The 23851-nt window shown below is 46.2% G+C and overlaps 1 long non-coding RNA gene across 1 annotated transcript in view; it reads left to right on the top strand.

Annotated features, from left to right (window-relative positions):
* The window catches only part of LOC134932278 (uncharacterized), a 46893-nt gene that overhangs the window by 22150 nt on the left and 892 nt on the right, over window positions 1-23851 (top strand). The gene's annotated exons all lie outside the window — the stretch shown is intronic.

Raw genomic sequence — 23851 nt, 5'->3', positions numbered from 1 at the left:
TAACCAGACCAAATCCGAAGCCCTCTCTTTACACATTCCCAAACTGACTAAGCTACAACTACAAAAGAATTTTAATTTTTCCTGGCGCAGACGCTCCCTCAAATATCTCGGAATCTCCATCACCAAATCTTACAGTTCTCTTTACAAGGCTAACTACCCCCCTCTCATCACATCAATTCTTACTGATATCCAACAATGGGAATCTTACTTACTCTCCTGGGTGGGACGAATTAACGCAATAAAAATGAACACCCTTCCCAAACTTCTCTACCTGTTTCAGACACTCCCAATTTCTGTGCCCTCACAGACCCTCAGCAAACTTCAGTCCTCCCTCTGTAAATTTATCTGGAACCACATAAAGCCTAGAATCCGGCGGGATATCTTAGCTAAACACTCTCAAAACGGCGGTCTGGGTCTTCCCATCCTTCAACGCTACTACGACGCAGCCAGATTAAGTCAAATGGTTGCCTGGCATGCCCCAAAACACACTAAAAGATGGGTCGATTTAGAGAGCGATCTGTCGGGACTCCCATCTATCTCCCACTCGCCTTGGCTCTCAAGCAAAATACGCACCCCACCCCCCCTCAATAGAACTGACACTTACACATTGGCGAAACCTAAACAAAAAACTAAAACTATCAAGCCACCCCTCCCCCCTGACTCCCATATGGAACAACCCGGCATTTACCCCGGGACTCTCTCGAGAAATGGCCCGCCCTTGGATCTCGGCAGGAGCCACCAGAATACACCACTTCACGGGGACCCACTCCATTAAATCATTTTCGGATCTACAATCTGCGCACAACCTACCTAACTCTCTATTCTATCAGTACCTACAAATTCGCCACTTCCTATCCTCTCTACAATTAAAGTTTCCTCTACCGGCCCCCACACCTCTTGAAAGACTTTGTATTTACAATCCCACCAATAGAGGCACCATCTCCCTCCTCTACAAAACTGTCCTTAGCCCAACACCCCCACCTCTTGAACCACATGAGATTGCATGGGAGACAGACATGGGGTGCCACTTTGAGGACGAGGACTGGGACACAATCCGCACCGCGATCTCACATTGCTCCATTAGCGTGGCCATACGAGAAAACTCATATAAAATATACACAAGATGGTACCTAGTACCGGACCGACTGCATAGAATCTACCCCGACACCTCCAACCTTTGCTGGAGAAGCTGCGGCCACGTAGGTACATTCTACCATATTTGGTGGACCTGCCCGGTGATTGTTCGATACTGGGCAAAGGTCCGTAAACTTATCTCACGATCAATCGACTTACCAACACCCCTATCACCCGCGAACCTACTCCTCTGCTCCCCACCCGACCACATCCCTAAAGACTCTAAAAACCTGGTTCTCTTCATATCCTGCGCAGCAAAATATCAAATAGCAAGTAAATGGAAAGACCCCGAAGCCCCCAGCAGCCAGGCTCTCACAAATAGAATCTGGTTTATTGCAAACATGGAATACATTACTAGCCTTCGCCATAACACAGTTAAGAAGTTTCACTCCACCTGGCTCCCATGGTACAGACTCCACGACCGCCCCCTCCCAGGACTGGGTTAAACAAGGACTCCGCCCTGCAACCACAACCACTCCTCCCATATTCCCCTCCTTCCCCCCCTTTTTTTTTTTAATCTCTTCCCTCTCCTCTCTTTTCTCTCTCCACTGATTTCCTGGACCCACGTCCATTTAAAGACACCGCTCTACTCCCTCGCCCTCTCCCTCCCCACATAGTTTTGGACCCCTCAGTTTCTACTCCTTCGTCTCCCACATGACCTCTCTACCATCCGCACCACACTCGCCCACCATCCCTCTCAAGTAAGCTTATTTATAAAAAAAAATAAATTTTCTTCTCTCTGTAACGACCATTTTGTTTATACAAATACCCTGTTCATTGTTTATATACTTCCAGTTGATGTATATGTTTCTAACATAAAATAAAAATTATATGATGAAAAAAAAAAAAAAATTGTTGACGGAAAATGATTATATAATTTACCTATTGGAGTGCCAAAGTAGACACCAATATATGAGATAGGGGATGTAGTGGGAATCCCGACGGACGGGATGCCGACAGTTGGAATCCTGAATGTAACTGTGCCGGGGAGGGTTAGGGTTAGGCTCGCACCTGTAGAGATTATGGCAGTCGGGATGCCTTTGTCCATATTCTGGTAGCCGGTATCCCGTACCCAACCTGTAAAAGAGCCATTCAGACCTCTAAAAAAAAATCAATTAAGATAATACCTGCTGAATATAAAAAAAGGCTATGGGTGTGTACACACGGTGAGATATTTTCTTTCGATTTTGACTATATAGTCAAAATCGCAAGAAAAGTTAGTGCAGATCGCAAGGTGAAAGTCACCTTGCGATCCCGATTCGATCCTGATGCGCGGTCCTGCCAGGTCGGCATCGCAAAAAAAGATAGACTGTGCAGGCAAGTCAATTCATGCTAGATCGGTGTACTATCTAGTTCATCTCACATGTCAGTGACATCTCACATAAGCCAAAATCGTAAGCACACATGGTCCATATCTCAAGAAAAGTTAGTCAAAATCTGTGCTATCTGGGCTCCGGGGAGTTCAAGGGAAATCGCAAGTGAAAATCGGGCATAGCAAGGATCTCACCGTGTGTACACACCCTTACTAACAGTGCCTACAAGCACACGCGGTACACAATAAAAATACAACTGAATTTAAGACACTAGGCATATAAATAATATTTAAATATCATATGGGTGTCACAACTGAGGGTTTAGGCTGACGGGAGGAAGCCTCAGTTGTAGGGGCTGGAATGAAGTTAAACTTAGATGGTTTAATCAGACCCCTGGACATGTAAGTGTAGAAGGAAACCCGAAGGTGTGACCATGACAAGCAGGTTAAAAGTCAAATGAAAGTTTATTAAACAGACTCCGTATAATCACAACAGCGTTCACAGTCAGTATTAGCAGTGGCAGATAATACAGTTCCTGGATCACTAAACCATAAAAAGGTATAACAGGGCACTGGTAGGTTGCAGAACGGATGTTATAGTCCTTGGGTAGAATAACCTTACCAGGCCAGGCTGTAGTAGTGGAGACAACCGAGGAACACGCCAGTAGGTGTATGAGATGATACTGGTAACTGGAATGCACTGTAGGAGTCACTGGACGGAACCAGCCAGATGGTGGAAACACGGAGTTAAAACTGACAGATACTAGGGAGCGTGGAAACAGATGAATTGAAGAGTGGTTACCGGTGGTAGTGAATACTGCTGGAAGTAGAAATCCACTGGGAGAACACCGGCTCTTTAAGGAAGCTGAATTCTGTTGGAAGCAGGTTGCTGGAAACAGATGGGTTAATAGCTGCAAGCTTGGAAGCTGGAAGCAAACGAGGTAATAGCTGAAAGCTGGATCAGTCACAGAGGATTGCAAAGTCAGGCTGCACCGCAGGATGGAAAGCAGGTGCGGGTCTCTTTGTGGATGCTGGAGACAGGAGCTGGAACCTGGAGAAACAAGCCACAGGAGAGAGAGACTGGAACAAGGTATGACATTCAAAGCACTGACATCTATCTGGCCTAGACACAGGATACTTATACCTGCTGCTATGCAGGCATTGGCTGGGCAATTATGCAGATTCCAGAGACGGTGGATTGGAGGAATTGGAGCATGTGATCAAATCCAACATGGCTGCGCCCATGCTGGAACCTGGAGGGAAAACTGGTTTGAAATGAAATCTGCAAACATAATGATAATGGCGGCGCTGGCCGCGGAGGACAGGAGACGCCAGATGACAGTTATATGCTGAGACACTTGGAGGGCAGCAGAGGCCGCGGCAGGCATGATACATGATTCTGAGAACCTGCAGCAATAACACAGTAACGGCGGCGGAGGCCGCGGAGGACGGGAGACGCCATGTTGGATTCAAACATGGCGCCGCTGTGGTAGTGTCTCAGAATGACAGGAGGGATGTGCAGAGTGTTGACACAGATGAGATCCGGATTTGGAACGCTGGGCCAGTCTCAGAAGACACCTAAACGGCAGGTAATGGCGTCCAGATACCCGGATCGTCACAGCACCCCCCCCTTTAGGAGTGGCCCCAGGACACTTCTTAGGCTTTAAAGGAAACTTTGAGTGGAAATTTCGGACCAAGGCAGGAGCATGGACGTCTGAGGCATTGGTCCAAGAGCGTTCTTCAGGACCATAGCCCTTCCAGTCAATGAGATACTGTAACTGACCGTAACGGAAACGTGAGTCCAAAATCTTGGCCACCTCGTACTCGACTCCCCGTTGAGTCTGAACTTTGGGAGCTGGAGGAAGTGCGGAATGAAACCGATTCAGGATCAGCGGTTTCAACAAGGAAACATGAAATGTCCTGGGTATTTTCAAGAAGGGTGATAACTGTAATCTGTAGGCAACAGGATTGATGACTTGTTCAATCTTGAAAGGACCGATGTAGCGAGGTGCAAATTTCATGCTGGGAACTCTCAACCTCAAATTCTTCGTGGACAACCACACACGATCACCCACCTTGAGAGCAGGAACCGCTCTACGCTTCCTATCGGCAAACTTCTTATACCTGAATGAGGCTTTAAGCAGGGCTGCGCGGACGTTCCTCCAGTTATTTGAAAACTGACGCAAGGTGACATCCACTGCTGGAACAGAAGTTGCGGGAAGCGGTTGGAATTCTGGGACTTTAGGGTGGAATCCATAATTAATGAAGAATGGTGTAGAAGAAGATGAGGAATGGTATTGATTGTTGTGGCTGAACTCGGCCCAAGGAAGGAGTTGAACCCAGTCATCTTGAGAGGAAGACACATATATACGGAGGAAGGCCTCCAAGTCCTGATTCACCCTCTCGGTTTGACCATTGGTCTGAGGATGGTAAGCCGTGGAAAACTTTAACTTGACTTGGAGGGCTTGACACAAACTTCGCCAAAATTTGGCTACAAATTGTACTCCACGATCCGAGATGATCTCTTTAGGAAGACCGTGAAGTCGGAAGATCTCTTGTATAAATACTTGAGCCAACTTGGAAGCTGACGGAAGACCGGTGAGAGGGATGAAATGTGCCATCTTGGTGAACCGGTCAACTACCACCCAGATGGTATTAAACTTGTTGCAGATAGGTAGATCGGAAACAAAGTCCATCGACAAATGGGTCCATGGTCGACGGGGAACAGATAATGGAACCAGTTGCCCCGCAGGCGACTGGCGGGAGACTTTGTGTTGGGCACACTTTGGGCAGGGGGCAATAAATTCCATAACGTCCTTCTTCAGAGTTGGCCACCAGTAGGACCTAGAAATAAATTCAAGGGTTTTCTGAATGCCTGTATGTCCAGCAAAACGGGAAGCATGGGCCCAATGCATGAGCTTCTTCCTTAGAACTGGCTTAACAAAACTTTTCCCCGGTGGAGGCGTAGAGTCCATCCCTACCGTGGAGAATGCCAACGGATTAATAATAGGATGCTTGTCTGCAGACTCGGACTCATTTTCTTGCTCCCATGAGCGGGAAAGGGCATCGGCCTTACGATTCTGAGAACCCGGACAGAACTGGAGTTTAAAGTCAAACCTAGAGAAGAAAAGTGCCCATCTGGCCTGACGAGGATTCAGACATTGTGCGCCTTTGAGATATAAAAGATTTTTGTGGTCGGTAAGTATGGTGATTGAGTGGGAAGCTCCCTCCAACAGGTATCTCCACTCCACCAGAGCGAGCTTGATGGCCAGCAACTCCTGATCGCCAATGGCATAGTTGCGCTCAGCTGGGGAGAACTTCCGGGAGAAGAAACTGCAAGGATGTAGATGTCCATCTTTGGCCCTCTGGGATAACACTGCTCCTACTCCAACGGAGGAGGCATCTACCTCTAAGATAAAAGGAGAGTCGGTGTCGGGCTGTTTCAGAACTGGTGCAGAGATGAACCGTTGCTTCAGAAGGTGAAAGGCCTGCGTAGCTTCCTCGGACCACTTGGACTGATTAGCACCTTTCTTGGTTAATGCAGTGATAGGCGCCACAATGGTGGAAAAGTCTCGTATAAATTTTCTATAATAATTGGCGAACCCTAAGAACCTCTGGACCCCTTTGAGGGTTAAGGGTATAGGCCAATTCTGGATTGCTTGGAGTTTCTCAGGCTCCATCTCTAGTCCGGAACCGGACACAATGTAACCTAGAAACGGAATGGTTTTAACTTCAAACACACACTTCTCCAATTTACAATAGAGGTGATTGACACGGAGACGGGAAAGAACCTCTTTTACCCAGAAACGATGATCTTCGAGATTATTAGCAAAGATGAGGATGTCATCTAGATAAACCACGACATGGCGGTACAAGATGTCCCTGAAGATCTCATTCACGAAGTGCTGGAAGACTGCTGGAGCGTTGCTCAATCCGAAGGGCATGACGAGGTACTCATAATGTCCGTCACGGGTGTTAAAGGCGGTCTTCCACTCGTCACCCTCATGGATTCGGATGAGATTGTAGGCACCCCTCAAGTCCAGCTTTGTGAAAATGGTTGCACCACTAACTCTATCAAAGAGCTCGGTAATCAGGGGTAAAGGGTATCGGTTCTTGACGGTAATGTCGTTCAGACCTCTGTAGTCGATGCACGGACGCAGACCACCGTCTTTTTTCTTAACGAAGAAGAAGCCTGCGCCGGCTGGAGAAGAAGATGGTCGGATGAAACCCTTCGCCAGGTTCTCTTTGATGTACTCTTCCATGGAGTGTGTCTCAGGCAGAGACAACGGATAAGTTCGGCCTCGCGGTGGAACCTTCCCTGGAATGAGGTCGATTGGGCAGTCCCATTCTCTATGAGGAGGAAGGATATCAGCAGAGGCTTTACTGAACACGTCCGTGAAGTCTTGATATGGAGGAGGCGGAACATCAGATGACCTGGGGAAGGAAGAACAAACAGGAAGAACTTTGGCTAAACAAGTCTCAGCACAGGAGGGACCCTATGCCAGTATTTGCGTAGTCGTCCAGTCAATTGATGGGTTGTGGAGACGGAGCCATGGAAGGCCTAAAACCACTGGATGTGTGGCTCTTGGAATCACTAAAAAAGAAATATACTCAGAATGAAGAACTCCCACTCTCAGACGAACTGGAAGAGTCCTTAAGGAAATGACTGCGTCAAAAATCTTGCTGCCATCCACGGCAGTCAAAGAGATGGACGAGGACAGTCTCTCGGTGGGTAGGGACCACCGTTTAACATAAGCTTCGGTTATGAAATTCCCAGCTGCTCCGGAATCAAGGAGGGCAATGACGTTCCTGTAACGTTGAGCAATTTGGAGCGACACTGGGAGGTTACAGTCATGAGGAGATGGAGAGGAGATCATTACTCCTAGCCGGCCCTCTCCTTGGCGAGCTAGGATCTGGAGTTTCCCGGACGTTTGGGACAGGCATTGATAGTGTGCGACGGAGCTGCACAGTAGAGACACAGAGACTCGGAAAGGCGTCTTCGGCGCTCAGCGGGAGATAGACGGGAACGACCAATTTGCATAGGCTCATCCTTGGATGGAGATGGTTGACGAGGAGGAGGAGCAGAAGATTTAGGAACGGATGATCTTCCTCGCTCGGTTGCTCTCTCTCTGAACCGTAGATCAACCTTCGTGCATAGTGAAATTAGCTCATCCAACTTAGAAGGCAAGTCTCTGGTAGCTAACTCATCTTTAATGCGTTCTGACAAGCCATGCCAGAATGCAGCATACAGGGCCTCGTCGTTCCAGGCCAGTTCAGATGCCAGGATTTTGAACTGTATAAGATACTGTCCCACAGTACGTGTTCCCTGGCGTAGACGGAGAATCTCAGATGAAGCAGAGGAAACCCGGCCCGGCTCGTCGAAGATGCGCCTGAATGATGCTACAAAGTCAGTATAGGAGGACAGCAGGGGATCAGACTTCTCCCATAACGGTGATGCCCAATCAAGGGCTGAGCCACTGAGGAGAGAAATAATATAAGCAACTTTGGTACGGTCACTGGGGAAGTTGCCAGATTGAAGCTCAAAATGGATTTCGCATTGGTTGAGAAATCCCCTGCAGAACCTTGGAGATCCGTCAAATTTTGCTGGCGTTGGAAGATGAAGACGTGGTATGGAAATGGGCAAGGTGGGTGGGGTTACAGCTGGAGTCACTGTGGTGGACGCACCAGACGTGCCAGGTCCACGGAGGGTCGTCTGAATCCCATCCAGCCGAGTAGAGAGATCCTGGAGACAGCGGATGATGTGACCTTGTGCAGCCTCCTGATGTTTGAGTCTGGCTGCCAGTTCTTGCATAGGTCTAGCCGCTTGATCCTGGTCTCCGGCTGGATTCATATGGTCAGTGCTTACTGTCACAACTGAGGGTTTAGGCTGACGGGAGGAAGCCTCAGTTGTAGGGGCTGGAATGAAGTTAAACTTAGATGGTTTAATCAGACCCCTGGACATGTAAGTGTGGAAGGAAACCCGAAGGTGTGACCATGACAAGCAGGTTAAAAGTCAAATGAAAGTTTATTAAACAGACTCCGTATAATCACAACAGCGTTCACAGTCAGTATTAGCAGTGGCAGATAATACAGTTCCTGGATCACTAAACCATAAAAAGGTATAACAGGGCACTGGTAGGTTGCAGAACGGATGTTATAGTCCTTGGGTAGAATAACCTTACCAGGCCAGGCTGTAGTAGTGGAGACAACCGAGGAACACGCCAGTAGGTGTATGAGATGATACTGGTAACTGGAATGCACTGTAGGAGTCACTGGACGGAACCAGCCAGATGGTGGAAACACGGAGTTAAAACTGACAGATACTAGGGAGCGTGGAAACAGATGAATTGAAGAGTGGTTACCGGTGGTAGTGAATACTGCTGGAAGTAGAAATCCACTGGGAGAACACCGGCTCTTTAAGGAAGCTGAATTCTGTTGGAAGCAGGTTGCTGGAAACAGATGGGTTAATAGCTGCAAGCTTGGAAGCTGGAAGCAAACGAGGTAATAGCTGAAAGCTGGATCAGTCACAGAGGATTGCAAAGTCAGGCTGCACCGCAGGATGGAAAGCAGGTGCGGGTCTCTTTGTGGATGCTGGAGACAGGAGCTGGAACCTGGAGAAACAAGCCACAGGAGAGAGAGACTGGAACAAGGTATGACATTCAAAGCACTGACATCTATCTGGCCTAGACACAGGATACTTATACCTGCTGCTATGCAGGCATTGGCTGGGCAATTATGCAGATTCCAGAGACGGTGGATTGGAGGAATTGGAGCATGTGATCAAATCCAACATGGCTGCGCCCATGCTGGAACCTGGAGGGAAAACTGGTTTGAAATGAAATGTGCAAACATAATGATAATGGCGGCGCTGGCCGCGGAGGACAGGAGACGCCAGATGACAGTTATATGCTGAGACACTTGGAGGGCAGCAGAGGCCGCGGCAGGCATGATACATGATTCTGAGAACCTGCAGCAATAACACAGTAACGGCGGCGGAGGACGGGAGACGCCATGTTGGATTCAAACATGGCGCCGCTGTGGTAGTGTCTCAGAATGACAGGAGGGATGTGCAAAGTGTTGACACAGATGAGATCCGGATTTGGAATGCTGGGCCAGTCTCAGAAGACACCTAAATGGCAGGTAATGGCGTCCAGATACCCGGATCGTGACAATGGGGTTGATAGACAAAAAAAAAAAAAAGTAAAAAGACTAGCGTAAAGAGAAAATATTTGGATCTATAAAATGACATCATCACTACTCTCTTTTCGCCATCAATATGCCTTTGGAATGTCTCAAGGTGAAATAATTCCCCTACACCAGGCATTCCCAACCACGGTTCTCAAGTCACACTAACAGTCCAGGTTTTAGTGACATCCAGGCTTCAGCACAGGTGACTAAATTAGTACCTCAGTTATTTTGATTTAACCATCTCTGCTGCAGCCTGGATATCACTAAAACCTGAACTGTTGATGTGCCTTGAGGACCGTGGTTGGGAATGCCTGCCCTACACAATCACTATTACATATTTACAACCATTTTTCCTCTTTTAGTAGTTGGTTGTCCAAAGACTACTGGTTAAGACTAGTGATGAGCGAGGTTCGGTTTTACTCGGTTTTACTCGGTTCTCAAAACGGCATCTTATTGGCTATCCAAAACACGTGACATCCGTGAGCCAATAAGATGCCGTTTTGAGAACCGAGTAAAACCGAGTAAAACCGAATCCGCTCATCACTAGTTAAGACGCAGTATCATCATACGCCACTCATAGAGGAACTGATATATCATGAGTTGGACTGTCAGAATGACGTATGTATTATGTGTGTGGATTATTATGTAGTCATCTATTATTTACCAATTCTTCTTTTGTTTTTCCACTTGCATACCTCTTTCCATATTATTTTATAGATTTAGTTTTATATTTATCTTTATTCATACTTTTAGATTTATTTTTTATTATTTCAGACTTCATATTTTATCATAATTTTTCACAGTTTGGGTTACTTGCCATCATATCTTTCCCCATGTCACATATAGTAGCATATGTAATAGTGGGTTTAATATGACATGCCGATGCAGGGGATGCCGGCAGTCAGAATACGGACACCAGGATCCTGAAAGTTGACATCCTTACAGGGGGGAGGTAAAAGTATTACCCCTAACCATGCAGCCCATCCCTAATCCCCCCCCCCCTCCTTTCCCCCTTAGTGCCTAAACCTAATCTCCCGGCTGTCAGGATTCTGACTGACGGGATCACAACAGCCAGCATCTTGACCGCATCTCGTAAAAACCTGCAAGTTGCATGCTCTGCAGAAATTCCGGTGAGTCTTCCCATATATTTAAAGTGGCAATTATTTAAAAAGCCTTTGAAATCATTGCCTCTTTAAAAATATGGGCAGACTCGATGGAATTTCCACAGAGCGTGCAGCTCACAGGCTATTAAAAGCCCCCATAATATATGTGTATATATTGCAATCAACATACTATATAGGTCCCATACTATCCTTATTGCTCCAGCACAAAACACCACTAAATTATTCCATCAGAAGTCTTATTTAGATGCACTTCAGTAATGCTGTCTCACCGACACACAGCCGCATGACTCATTATTTTCACAAGTCAGCGTATGCCAGAGGTTCTCAAACACAGTCGTCAAGGCATCGCAACGTTCCAGTTTGAAGTATATCCGTGTTTGGCCACAGGTGACTTAATTAGTACTTCAGTCAATTTGATTTAACCATCTGTGCAGAACTATGGATATACTTAAAACCTGACAGGTAATTCAGAGTTGATCGCAGCAGAAAATTTGTTAGCAGTTGGGCAAAACCATGTGCACTACAGGTGTGGCCGATATAAAATTTGCAGAGAGAGTAAGATTTGGGTGGGTTATTTTGTTTCTGTGCTGGGTGCTTTATTTTTACACTGCAATTTAGATTTCAGTTGGAACACACCCCACCCAAATCTAACTCTCTCTGCACATGTTATATCTGCCCCCCTGCAGTGCACATGGCTTTGCCCAACTGCTAACAAATTTGCTACTGCGATCAACTCTGAATTAAGCCCCTGGAACGTTGGGGTGCCTTGAGGATCGTGGCATATGCTTATAATTTCAAGATAAGAAGTATGAATCCTATTACCATTAATTAATATATCTCCTTTGACCTACACTTCTTTGATCTTGACACACAAGTAGAATCCTTAATAATAATAATAATAATAATAAGCAATACATTATCAATTTGGGTAGTTTTTTACCTTCTTTTTTTTTCACTTCATGTTCTAATCAATGTATATGTTGCATAATATGAAAATGCCCTTAACCATAAAATCTGAACTTTAATTACAGTTTATCTAGGTTCTCTTTGGCAGCATCCACTTATAGAATGGATTCCTTCAAATTCATGGCATTGCCTCCAAATTCATCGACAACTTTGCTTCCTGGCTTCCTCACTTCTTCTCTTCTGACATTCCCTCCATTATCCTAGGCGATTTCAACATCCCTATCCATAACCCCACAAAATCACCTGCCTCTAAACTCCTTAACCTCACCTCTTCACTTGGTATCTCCCAGTGGACCTCCTCTCCCTCCCATGTGAATGGGAGCTCACTGGATCTGGTATTCACTCACGTTGTGATATTTCTGATTTTTCCAACTCCCCATTTTCCCTCTCTGACCACCACCTACTCTCCTTTAACCTATCTCTCTCTGCTTCCCCATCTCTACCTCCTAAGGCTACCATCACTAAGCGTAACATTGAGGCTATTGACACCACTTTCCTTTCCTCCGTTTGACTCACTTCTCTCTCTCTTATGCGCTGAACAAGCCACTTCCATATACAATGCATCCCTTACTTCTGCTCTTGACTCTGTTGCTCCACCAACCACTATTCACCTTCGCAAATTAACACCTCAACCCTGCCACACCAAATACACCAGATATCTGCAAAAATGAGTAATACCAATATATACACTTGGCGCTGTCACTTACAAAGTGAGAGCAGCTGATCTCGGGGAACTGATCCTAATTTCCCCAAAATTTGAAGAAAACCAGACAGACAATAAGACAGCGCTTCTCACTTTGTATAAAATAAATTTTTACTTTTAAATATACACAGATAATACAATGAGATACCGGCCAGTACCAATATACAGATAATAATAATAAAACAATTCCAATTTATTAAAATAATTCCAGATAAGGAATCTAAATAAAGCACATTAGTACCATCAAATTAGCATCCATATGCACTATATTTTACCACAGTCCCAATGAGGCTCTAATCGGAAAATGTAACTATGCTTTCAGTATCATAAATTTAGCATGCATAATCAGATGTACGTTTGTTATTAAACCCACATATAACTAATTCAAGATATTAGTCCAACAAGCAGCAGATAATTAGTGGGTGAATCCGCATGTGAACAGAGCAAGGTGTTAATCAAGCAAGTAGTTTGAAAGCAGATATGATTAGTTAGAATCCATCCATACTAGTAGGCTGATTTTTAGTGCAGTTTGCAAGTAATTAGCAGTATAGCTGACAATCTGGGCAAATTGAACACTACAGTCCAAAGTCCACCTAGAGTACAGTGTACTTATGTACCCAAATTTGTACCTCTCCTTATTATGCTGTGGGCATTGCAGCCTCATCCATAGAGTGTAGTGGACAGTGGAAAATGCCTCTCCTCAGTAACAACAGCAGCCAGTTCTCCAGCACTTCTATAGGCAGCAAGGTGTGGTGTTTAGCCAGCAAATGAGTCTCCAAACACGTTTCTCCGACTACCCTCTGGTCTCAGCGGCTTCTTCAGTGTGTGAAGAAGCCGCTGCTTACAAACTACTTGCTTGATTACGCTCTAAGGCAGACTTCCTCCATTTCAAACTTATGCTCTCGTCCTTCAGTGCTGTCCTTTCTCTTGCTAAACAGTCATACTTCAAGAACATCCTCTCCTCCCAGTCTTCCAACCCCCGGTGCCTCTTTGCCACCCTCAACTCACTCCTGTGCCCACCTCCACCTCGTCTCTCTTCCTCACTCTCTGCTCTTGACTTTGCCACTTACTTCACGTCCAAAATTGACTGCATACGTCAGGACATCACATCACAGCAGACCATCAGTAACCAGCCTTCTGCCATCCATTACCAACCCTCCCCATCCCTCTCACCAACTCTGACATCTTTCTGCCATGCATCTGGTGAGGAAGTCATGGCCCTCATTCGTTCCTGTCCCCTCACCAGCTCCCCACTTGACCCTATCCCTTCCCACCTCCTCAGCTACCTCTCTCCTTCTGCCTGTTCCCATCTTTCCCACCTTCTCAATCTCTCCCTCTCATCAGGCCCTGTCCCCTCTGCCTTAAAGCATGCACTCATCTCTCCTATTCTTAAAAAAATCCTACCCTTGATCCAAACACTCTCTCCAACTACCAACCCATCTCTCTTCGCCCTTTTGCCTCCAAACTCCTTGAGCGTATTGTCTACATCCGCCTTACTTCCTTTCTTTCCTCTCACTCACTGCTTGAACCATTCAAGTCTGGCTTCCGTCCTCTCCACTCCACTGAAACTGCCCTTACAAAAAGTCTGCAATGACCTCCATACTGCTAAATCTAAGGGCCACTACTCTCTACTTATTCTTCTTTATCTCTCTGCTTTTGACACTGTAGACCACCCTCTCCTACTGCAAATCCTTCACTCCATTGGTCTGCGTGATACTGCCCTCTCTTGGCTGTCTTCCTACCACTCTGACCATTCATTCCATGTCTCCTCTCATGACTCCACCTCTTCCTCACTTCCACTAACTGTAGGTGTACCCCAAGGTTCTGTACTTGGTCCTCTTCTTTTCTCTCTCTATACTTCCTCACTAGGTAAACTCATTAGTTCTTTTGATTTCCAATATCATCTCTATGCTGAGGACACTCAAATCTACCTTTCCTCCCCTGATCTCTCCCCAGCTTTCCTCACTCTTATCTCCTACTGTCTATCTGCTATCTGTTTGGATGTCCCAGCGCTTTCTTAAACTTAACATGTTTAAGACCGAGCTGATCATCTTCCCTCCTTCCCGCATAACCTCCCCTCCAACAATCTCATTATCTATAGATGGCACTACCATCTCCTCTAGCCCCCAAGTGCGCTGTCTTGGAGTAATCCTAGACTCCTCCCTCTCCTTCAAACCACATTCAGCACCTCTCACAAATCTGCCATTTTCATCTAAAAAATATTTACAGGATCAGACCCTTTCTGACGCAGGATGCTACTTATACCCCTTTCACACCGCAGCTTTAACCCGGTAAATTGCCGATTTTTTAGCCTTCCTAAACGGTTCTAGCTGCGATGTGAAAGGGCCACCTTGAATTTACCGTTTTCAAAATACTGGTATTTTGAAACGGTTAAAAAGCAGGGTCCTACCCGGTTCAGAACCATTTCACTGTGCAGTGTGAAAGGCTCTGAAACGGTATTTCCAAGCCACAGGAGGTGACAGGCTGTCTCCATGTGTGATGTCACCAGGCAGAAGCAGGAAGCTGGAGGAAAAACACATCAGACATATGAGAGTGGGTTTAGAAGTATTTTCTTACTGCAAATATATTATACAATGGCAACTTGGGGTGATGAAGAGGTGAGGGAGCTGCTAAGAATCAGAGGGGATGAGGAAATCTGCAGACAAATAACTGGGACAGTCAAGGATGCACTCATATATAAAAACATGGTTAAAATGCTTCAAGCTGCTGGGTTCCATCGTACGACTATCCAAATTATTAATAATTAAATAATAATTATTAATAATGTGTGGGCCAGAAAAGTCCATTTATAATGACAACCACTGTTTTCTACGGGTGAAACGGGTTCAGTGTGAAAGGTACCAAAACGGTAATGAAATGGTAATATACTGGTTACAACATGCGATGTGAAGGGGGTTTAACTGCTCAGACCCGTTTTAAGAACCGTTTCAAAAGCAGGTTTTGCGATGTGAAAGCAGCATAAGACTCTTATCCACTCACTGGTAATCTCCAGACTGGACTACTGTGATCTCCTCCTGACAAATACCTCTATCCACTCCAATCTATCCTCAATGCTGCTGCACGGCTCATTTTCCTCACCAAACGCACTACGTCCACCTCTCCTCTCTTACAAGACCTTCACTGGCTCCCCTTCCCTTTCAGAATCCATTTCAAGCTTCTCACACTCACAAAGCCCTCACCCACTCCTCTCCCATTTACATACCTGACCTTATCTCACTTTACACTCCCACCCGTCCTCTTCGCTCTGCTAATGCCCGCCGACTCTCCTGCCTACTGATTACTTCCTCCCACTCCTACCTCCAAGATTTTTCACATGCTGCTCCATTTCTATGGAATTCCCTACCTCTCCCCCTCAGACTCTCCAACTCTCTACAAAACTTCAAACGGGCTCTCAAGACCCACTTCTTCACCAAACCCAGCCAAATCTCATCCTTACCCTCTGTTTCACGCTCTCTATGTACCCCATCTATGTCACCACTGTCTACCCCTCTCCTTTAGAATGTAAGCTCTCACGAGTAGGGCCCTGTCCCTCATGTGCTTCTCCTTTTTCTAACTTTAATAATCTTCAACTGCACCACATCCAGCAGTCTTCTGCCACCTGATACTTATTCCAGTGTCCTCTGCTGATGTAGTTATGTTTAGTGACCCTGTACTTGCCCTATATTGTCTTCAACTGTAAGTTGCTGTTTTCCTATTTTGATTATTTGTTTATGTACTCTGTAATTGGGCGCTGCAGAACCCTTGTGGTGCCATATAAAGGATGATAATTATTTTAGGCTACATTTACCAATAAAATCGGGCTACATCTCCTATAAAGAGATTGAGCTCTCAATCATAACTACATTGCATGAGAAAGTAGTCAGGTGCATCAGGAAATGCATTGCAAATGCAAGAGTCCTTTAAGTGAGAATGTAAATCCTATTTCATATCGGAATAGGCATAATTAAGAATCATATTGGTAACAGTATGTTATGATCTCCTGTATATTCTGTATGGAAATGTCATTTGTAAAGCTGTAAACCCAAAGTGCCATTCTGTAATTAACTCCAAGTAATAGACTGAGGCTGGAGTCATTGGATTTGATAAGGTAAATAATAGGATTTTGGTCCCTACCGATAAATCCTTTTCTCTTAGTCCGTAGAGGATGCTGGGGACTCCAAAAGGACCATGGGGTATAGACGGATCCGCAGGAGCTTGGGCACACTATAAAGACTTAAACTGGGTGTGAACTGGCTCCTCCCTCTATGCCCCTCCTCCAGACCTCAGAAAACTGTGCCCAGGAGAGATGGACAATTTCGAGGAAAGAATTTATTGTTATAAACACGGTGAGTGTCCTACCAGCTCACACCTCAAACACACCGTAGAACGTGGCATTCAGTAGGATACCAGCCAACGGCATGAACACAACACAGCCACATGCTGAGAGAATATGTAACACAACCCGTGTGACCACAGAAGCAAAAACACGACCCCTCATGCTATGTCACGAACAACGGTAGCAACCGCCAGCCAGAGAAGACACACCACCAGGGTGTAACCAAAAGCAATAACTGTCAACACCGTACGCACTGGGACGGGCGCCCAGCATCCTCTACGGACTAAGAAAAGGATTTACCGGTAGGTACCAAAATCCTATTTTCTCATACGTCCTAGAGGATGCTGGGGACTCCAAAAGGACCATGGGGTTTATACCAAAGCTCCAAAACGGGCGGGAGAGTGCGGACGACTCTGCAGCACCGAATGAGCAAACATAAGGTCCCCAAAAATCATGGTATCAAACACGTAGAGCATCTCAAAAAGGTTTGACCCCGACCAAGAATCCGCTCGGCAAAGTTGAACCGCCGAGACTCCTCGGGCATTCGCCCAAGAAAAACCCCTCTTCCCAAAAGAAGGAACCTCCACCGACTATGGTGACGGCAAAACAGCCTTAGAACGAACATGCCAACCTCATCAGAGATTCAGCATGCAACAAACTGCATAACGCAGTCCCCCAAAGTAAGCTGGGAACATACCAGACATACAGGGCCTCTGTTTCTCCAAACTGAGCCAAATTGATGACCAACATACTCAAATCCCTGGCTAGATCAAGGGAATTTGAACCAGCTAATGCCTAAGTAACGCCCGGCATCAAAATAGGCAGATTCCAGCGAAATCCAGAAAGCACTCCTGGTAGAACTACCAATCGAGCACTCAAATCCTCTCCATCCACCTGAAAGATCAAACAAGGCCCTTGTGAGACATAATCACCACCTCCGACACCCGCCTTGCGGACGTCAAAGTCAATAGCCTTCCTGGATACACACGGAGACACATAATTACTCCAACAACGGTGGTAACGCTGTGTCGTCAGATCTTTCCTAGCCCGAAAAATTGAAGAAACGACTTCACTGGGAACACCCATTCGGCTTAGGATACGACATTCAACCGCCCCGCCGTTAAAGGCAGCCGCAGTAAGTACTGATGCACGCCCCGATCTAGTTGTAACATTACCTCACTTAAAGGAAGAGGGCAGTAATTTACTATGAGTAAACCATGAAAACTGGATAGCCAACCCTCGCTGGTTAGATCGGATTTCAGAGGATCATCGGAACCCTCTATCATCCTACACTTACCACTGTCAGAACAGTGAAAGCGGAGAGGTCACCTAGACCGACTAAAAACATCCACGGTGTCACGAGGATGGCCACTGTTATATCTTGAGTGTCCCTTAACCTGGAACAATCTCCTCGAGGCCTCTCGTGAAGGCGAGACTCCAACATGTCCAATTGCGACACTTCCACCAAGACTTGTCACGTCTGGGCAAGCTTCTCGTTGATGCCAGTATTTCTCCCGGCTGGATATCGTGTCCACAAAGAAAATCTATTTCTCCGTCGTTTACCTCAGGAACGAAGACTGCTAACATAGCGTTTACCAGACTTTCCACTCAACAGCAAACTGTGCATCTTCTGCCATTTCCGCCTTTTACTTGCTGCGCCCTAGCGGCTTACTTACTCCATTGCTGACAATTCTTCTGGCAGAATTAACACGGGCAGAACACGAAGAATACGTTCGTCTAAAATAGCTCTTAATTCAAACAAGCTTACAGCAGGTAAGTTTCCCAACTTGACCTCATCCTCTGGAAATACGTCCCTTGCAAAGGACAGTTCCCCAACATCTGAGATCTAAATGCACGGACACCAGGATCTAAACCTGGATCCTTAACCTTCATTCCTCTAGAAGGAAAGAACCGAGCAGACACCACAGGAGCGATGTCCAGGCCGTCTTGACTATATTCCCGTGCATGCGCAGGTGAGACCCGGACCACCTTTCCACCTGGTCCCATGAAAACCACTCTGGTATTAGACCTGCTCACCGCAGAAGACCTCTTATGCCGAATCTATCTGTCTTATTAATGGAACCTATTGATGAGATGTCACCTCAAAGCCGATCCATCTCTGGATCCTCAGACCTCTTTCCACAGGAAAACACTGAACCTTAACCGGTCAGTAGCTACTCTGAAAACCACTTCTGACATCTGCGCCGTTGGGAACAACAGGCCAATTCCTGCGCCGAAGAGCAGTCAGAGGTAAACACCGATATGCACCTTTTTACCGGCACCACCAGACAATGTCCTGAACGGGACGCACCTCTGTATGGTGTCGCGTGCTACCTCCCCTTCCCCAGGGGGGAGGCAAGATCTATTAGAAAGAAAAAAAACAGTAAGGGGAAACAACCGTAACCCAGAATGTTCCCCTTTGGCTTCTATAAATAACTCACAGGTCCTAATCTATTCCTGGACTAACTAAAATTTATTAGACAAGTGGTCACCGGAATGGGGACCAGCCAGATAGACTCAGCGACAAGTGGTGTATGTAGTGGAAACAGAAACTACTTCCACTTCTGCGAACCTAACCAGGCTGCAGAACACCTACCTTTTCACCTTCCACTGTCTACACAGGAAAAAAAAAAAAGAACGGTATCGAACCGGTTAAACGACTGCATCCCACAAAAGAATGCGTCATCAACCGTTGTGAAGGAGGTTAACTCACGAATTTAGACTTACCAGCGGATACCGCCGAGAATGACTGAAGAGAGGCCACACCAAACAGCCGTATACCTCCCACCAGCATCTCCCGGAGACCTCCTCCGCATTTTTCCGGTCACACCACCTGCCGTCACGTGACAGCCTGCTGTAATGTTATAAGGAAAAATAACATAAGCAAGCCTACCCACCCTGGGTAGGATCATTCTATCGGATGCATACCCGACTATCACACTCCCTCAAGTGCATACATTGCAAATAAGGACAAAAGTATAGAAATAAAATTTCACTTAGCTGCCTGTGTAATTATCTCTCCGCGTTGTGAAGAGATTAATATTCTGACTCCTTGAGAGAATCGAAACCAACTCGTCCCGGCCAATCTAGAGCTTAATCAACAGAGCGGTCAGCACATGAGAATACCACCATTATTTCAGCATTCATGGATATACATCCTGTAATACACAATACAACACCCATATCGTAATCATGCAAATATAAAGTTATATCCACACCTATTTACATATAGACCTAACCTATACGCAAGTGGATTGTCCAGACCCGTCAGGTCCCTAGTGACAGTAATGTGTTGTGAATGTGTATGACCATGTACTGACGTGCCCCCGATGTGGATCTACCAGGAACTTTACGGCCGACAGAAACTAAGTAAATGTCGACAGCACGGAATAGTAAGCGGGCAAAAATAATAGTTTATATAGTCAAATTTTGCTGTGGTGCGCTCCCTGGGTTACTAGGGCAATATTCAATCTTCAGACGTGTTAGGCTCTGGTGAGTATATTCTTAGTTCGGCAAAGATTCCCCACTCCAATTCACACGATTTTACCCAAAAGATGGACAAGAGAGCGATATAGTGAAGTATAGTCAGATTCAGTTATGCTTATATAAATGGGATTATTCAAACAAATGGAGTCCCACTGAATGGGCGGACGCACGTACCAGATTTTGTGGGGTGTCAGTAGTGCCCACCCAAATACGCCTGTGGTATTACTTCCACTGCTTTCTAGTAGTTTTCCTCAGAGATTCTTCACCAATTCACCTCTCCATTTAGAGTTATATCCCCAAAAATAGGAAGAGAACAGCAGTATATAGTGAAGTACTGTTTGTTCTGATATACAAATGATAATTTTATTTAAAGTGCAATAGAAGGTCTTTTTCTAAAAACATATGACGTCCAAGTGCAAATTTAGCAAGAATAAAATCAATAATAAATGTGCAATCCACCACAGATTAGTGGACCCACATACCAGAGTTGTTGGGGTGTATCAAATGTCCACCCAAAAAAACGCCTTAAATATTGCTCCCCGGGGTTTACAGCAACAGTCAGCGAATTTCCTCTGGATGCCGTAGGTACCTCCAACCAGTCACCAACGCGTTTCTGCCCTATAAGGGCCTTTGTCAAGGTGTGTGGTATATATGGGGTAGGGTCTATTTAAACCCCCCTCTGTGAATCTCCTTGTGTTAAAAATCAAGTGAATATTAAAATCATTAGAATTGAGGGATTTGCAAAATTCTTCCATGTTGGTTGACAGGAAGTAGCGTGAGTTCCACGGACTTTGGAACGCACGCACTCGCCGTGAAACACAAATTACACAAAAAAATTGTACAAACAAGGATATTTATGTTCAGTGGGAAGAATGTCTTGATGGATAGGGAGTGTATATATATATATATGTTATGAAGTCTGTATATACATTTATAGAGCATTGATGGGTCCTCCAATCAGATCACAGAGGGGGGTTTAAATAGACCCTACCCCATATACACCACACACCTTGACAAAGGCCCTTATAGGGCAGAAACGCGTTGGTGACTGGTTGGAGGTACCTACGGCATCCAGAGGAAATTCGCTGACTGTTGCTGTAAACCCCGGGGAGCAATATTTAAGGCGTTTTTTTGGGTGGACATTTGATACACCCCAACAACTCTGGTACGTGGGTCCACTAATCTGTGGTGGATTGCACATTTTATTATTGATTTTATTCTTGCTAAATTTGCACTTGGACGTCATATGTTTTTAGAAAAAGACCTTCTATTGCACTTTAAATAAAATTATCATTTGTATCTCAGAACAAACAGTACTTCACTATATACTGCTGTTCTCTTCCTATTTTTGGGGATATAACTCTAAATGGAGAGGTGAATTGGTGAAGAATCTCTGAGGAAAACTACTAGAAAGCAGTGGAAGTAATACCACAGGCGTATTTGGGTGGGCACTACTGACACCCCACAAAATCTGGTACGTGGGTCCGCCCATTCAGTGGGACTCCATTTGTTTGAATAATCCCATTTATATAAGCATAACTGAATCTGACTATACTTCACTATATCACTCTCTTTTCCATCTTTTGGGTAAAATCGTGTGAATTGGAGTGGGGAATCTTTGCCGAACTAAGAATATACTCACCAGAGCCTAACACGTCTGAAGATTGAATATTGCCCTAGTAACCCAGGGAGCGCACCACAGCAAAATTTGACTGTATAAACTGTGACTTTTTGGGATTCAGTTGACCATCCCGGCTGGTGGACTGCAGCACCTTTGAACTAAAGCGCCATCTTTACATCTTTTTGTTTGGGGCAAAAATAATAATCTGGGAACCACAAGTGGTCTGAGGGAAGCATACATCTACAATTGTAATAACACTCCCCCTACTTATATATATAATATATATATCAATACAGGTACAAGGCAATAACAGCCTGTTAAATCTTTTACCCAGGCATTACCGTTGATGCCGACAGGGCAGCGACCGACCGCCGTGTCTCCCCTAGCGTGTTTACTTGTTTTTAAGCACACAAAAGCAACCTGCTAAAACTTAGTTGTTTGAATCAAGTATCGGCAAGCTCGGCGAAACCGACAGTTATCCCCACAGGAGCTTTTGACAAAGCCCTCACACCTGTCGACACGTGTCGAATAACCAATAGTGTGTAAGTAAAAATGGAAACAGTGACTTTATGTTAACACAACCAGGAGTGAGCGCCCATTAATCAACATAATGCTATATTACCCCCATCTAGCATTAGGAGTACTGTGTCCCCCCACCTTCAGTAAATTTTGGCGGGGACCAGAGGAAAAATGGCGCCGACTCCTGTGTAAAGGCTAAGCTCCGCCCCTCCCGGCGCGCTTAAACCCGCCCAACATAAATCTGAAATTTAGCTAGGGACTTATATACAGGGATAAATCCCCTGTATATATATATATATATATATATATATATATATATACACACACATATATACACATATACCACGCAGCCCAGGGCGCCCCCCCCCCTCCCCCACGAAAACCGTTGGTGTGTAGGAGCGATGGAGCGCAGCGCTCACGCTGCGGTGCCCTGGCGGGGTGAAGACACCCGGAGTCCGGGTATGCCCCCCCCCCCCGCCCGGGAAGAGTTTAGAACTGCTGCCCAGGACGCTCCCCCCCAGCGCCCTGCACCCATGGGGCCGGTGTGTAGAGATGGCGCACCGCGCGCTCCAACGCGCTAGCGGGGTCCGAGACACGGAGCCCCGGCCCCGCCAGCTTACTCAGACTTTTGCAGCCCAGGGCGCTCCCATCCGTCTCGGCGCCCTTCCCTGTGGAGCCGACGTCGGAGGAAACGGCGCGTAGTGCGCGGGAACATGCTGGCGGGGTCCGGGGCACAGCGACTCGGCCCCGCCGGACACTTTAGCGGGGAAAGCCAGCTGCGGCCAGGAACGGCACGTAATGCGCCCCGACGAGCTGCCAGCTATAACGTCAAATATATATTTTAATAAAATAAATATAAAATCAATATAAAATGGCCCCAGTAATAAGATGGCCAGGGCGCCCCCCCCAGCGCCCCACACCCGGGGAAGCTGGCTGTGGAGGGGTGGAAGGAGGGAGGGGTGCTATATGCTGACCGGGGTAGGAACTACAGTGCCCAGGCACCGATCCACTTTTTAGTCAGACCCCAGGAAAACCCAGTAACTGCTGCCCAGGGCGCTCCCCCCCCCAGCACCCTGCACCCTGTGAGTGCCGTTGGTGTGTGGGAGCATGGAGTGTAGCACGATCTGTTACCTCCGTTACTGAAGTCTTCTGCCGTCACTGAAGTCTTCTGATCTTCTCAAACTCACCCGGCTTTTTTCTTCTGGCTTCTGTGAGGGGGTGTCGGCGTGGCTCCGGGAACAAGCAGCTAGGCGCACCAAGTGATCGAACCCTCTGGAGCTAATGGTGTCCAGTAGCCGAGAAGCAGAGCCTTGAAACTCACAGAAGTAGGTCCTGCTTCTCTCCCCTCACTCCCACGATGCAGGGAGCCTGTAGCCAGCAGGTCTCCCTGAAAATAAAAAACCTAACAAAAAGTCTTTCAGAGAAACTCAGGAGAGCTCCCCCTAGTGTGTGTCCCATCACT

Source organism: Pseudophryne corroboree, chromosome 6 (assembly GCF_028390025.1).
Source record: "Pseudophryne corroboree isolate aPseCor3 chromosome 6, aPseCor3.hap2, whole genome shotgun sequence".
Classification (NCBI taxonomy): Eukaryota; Metazoa; Chordata; class Amphibia; order Anura; family Myobatrachidae; genus Pseudophryne; species Pseudophryne corroboree.
This window is presented reverse-complemented; position numbering and strand designations above follow the sequence as displayed.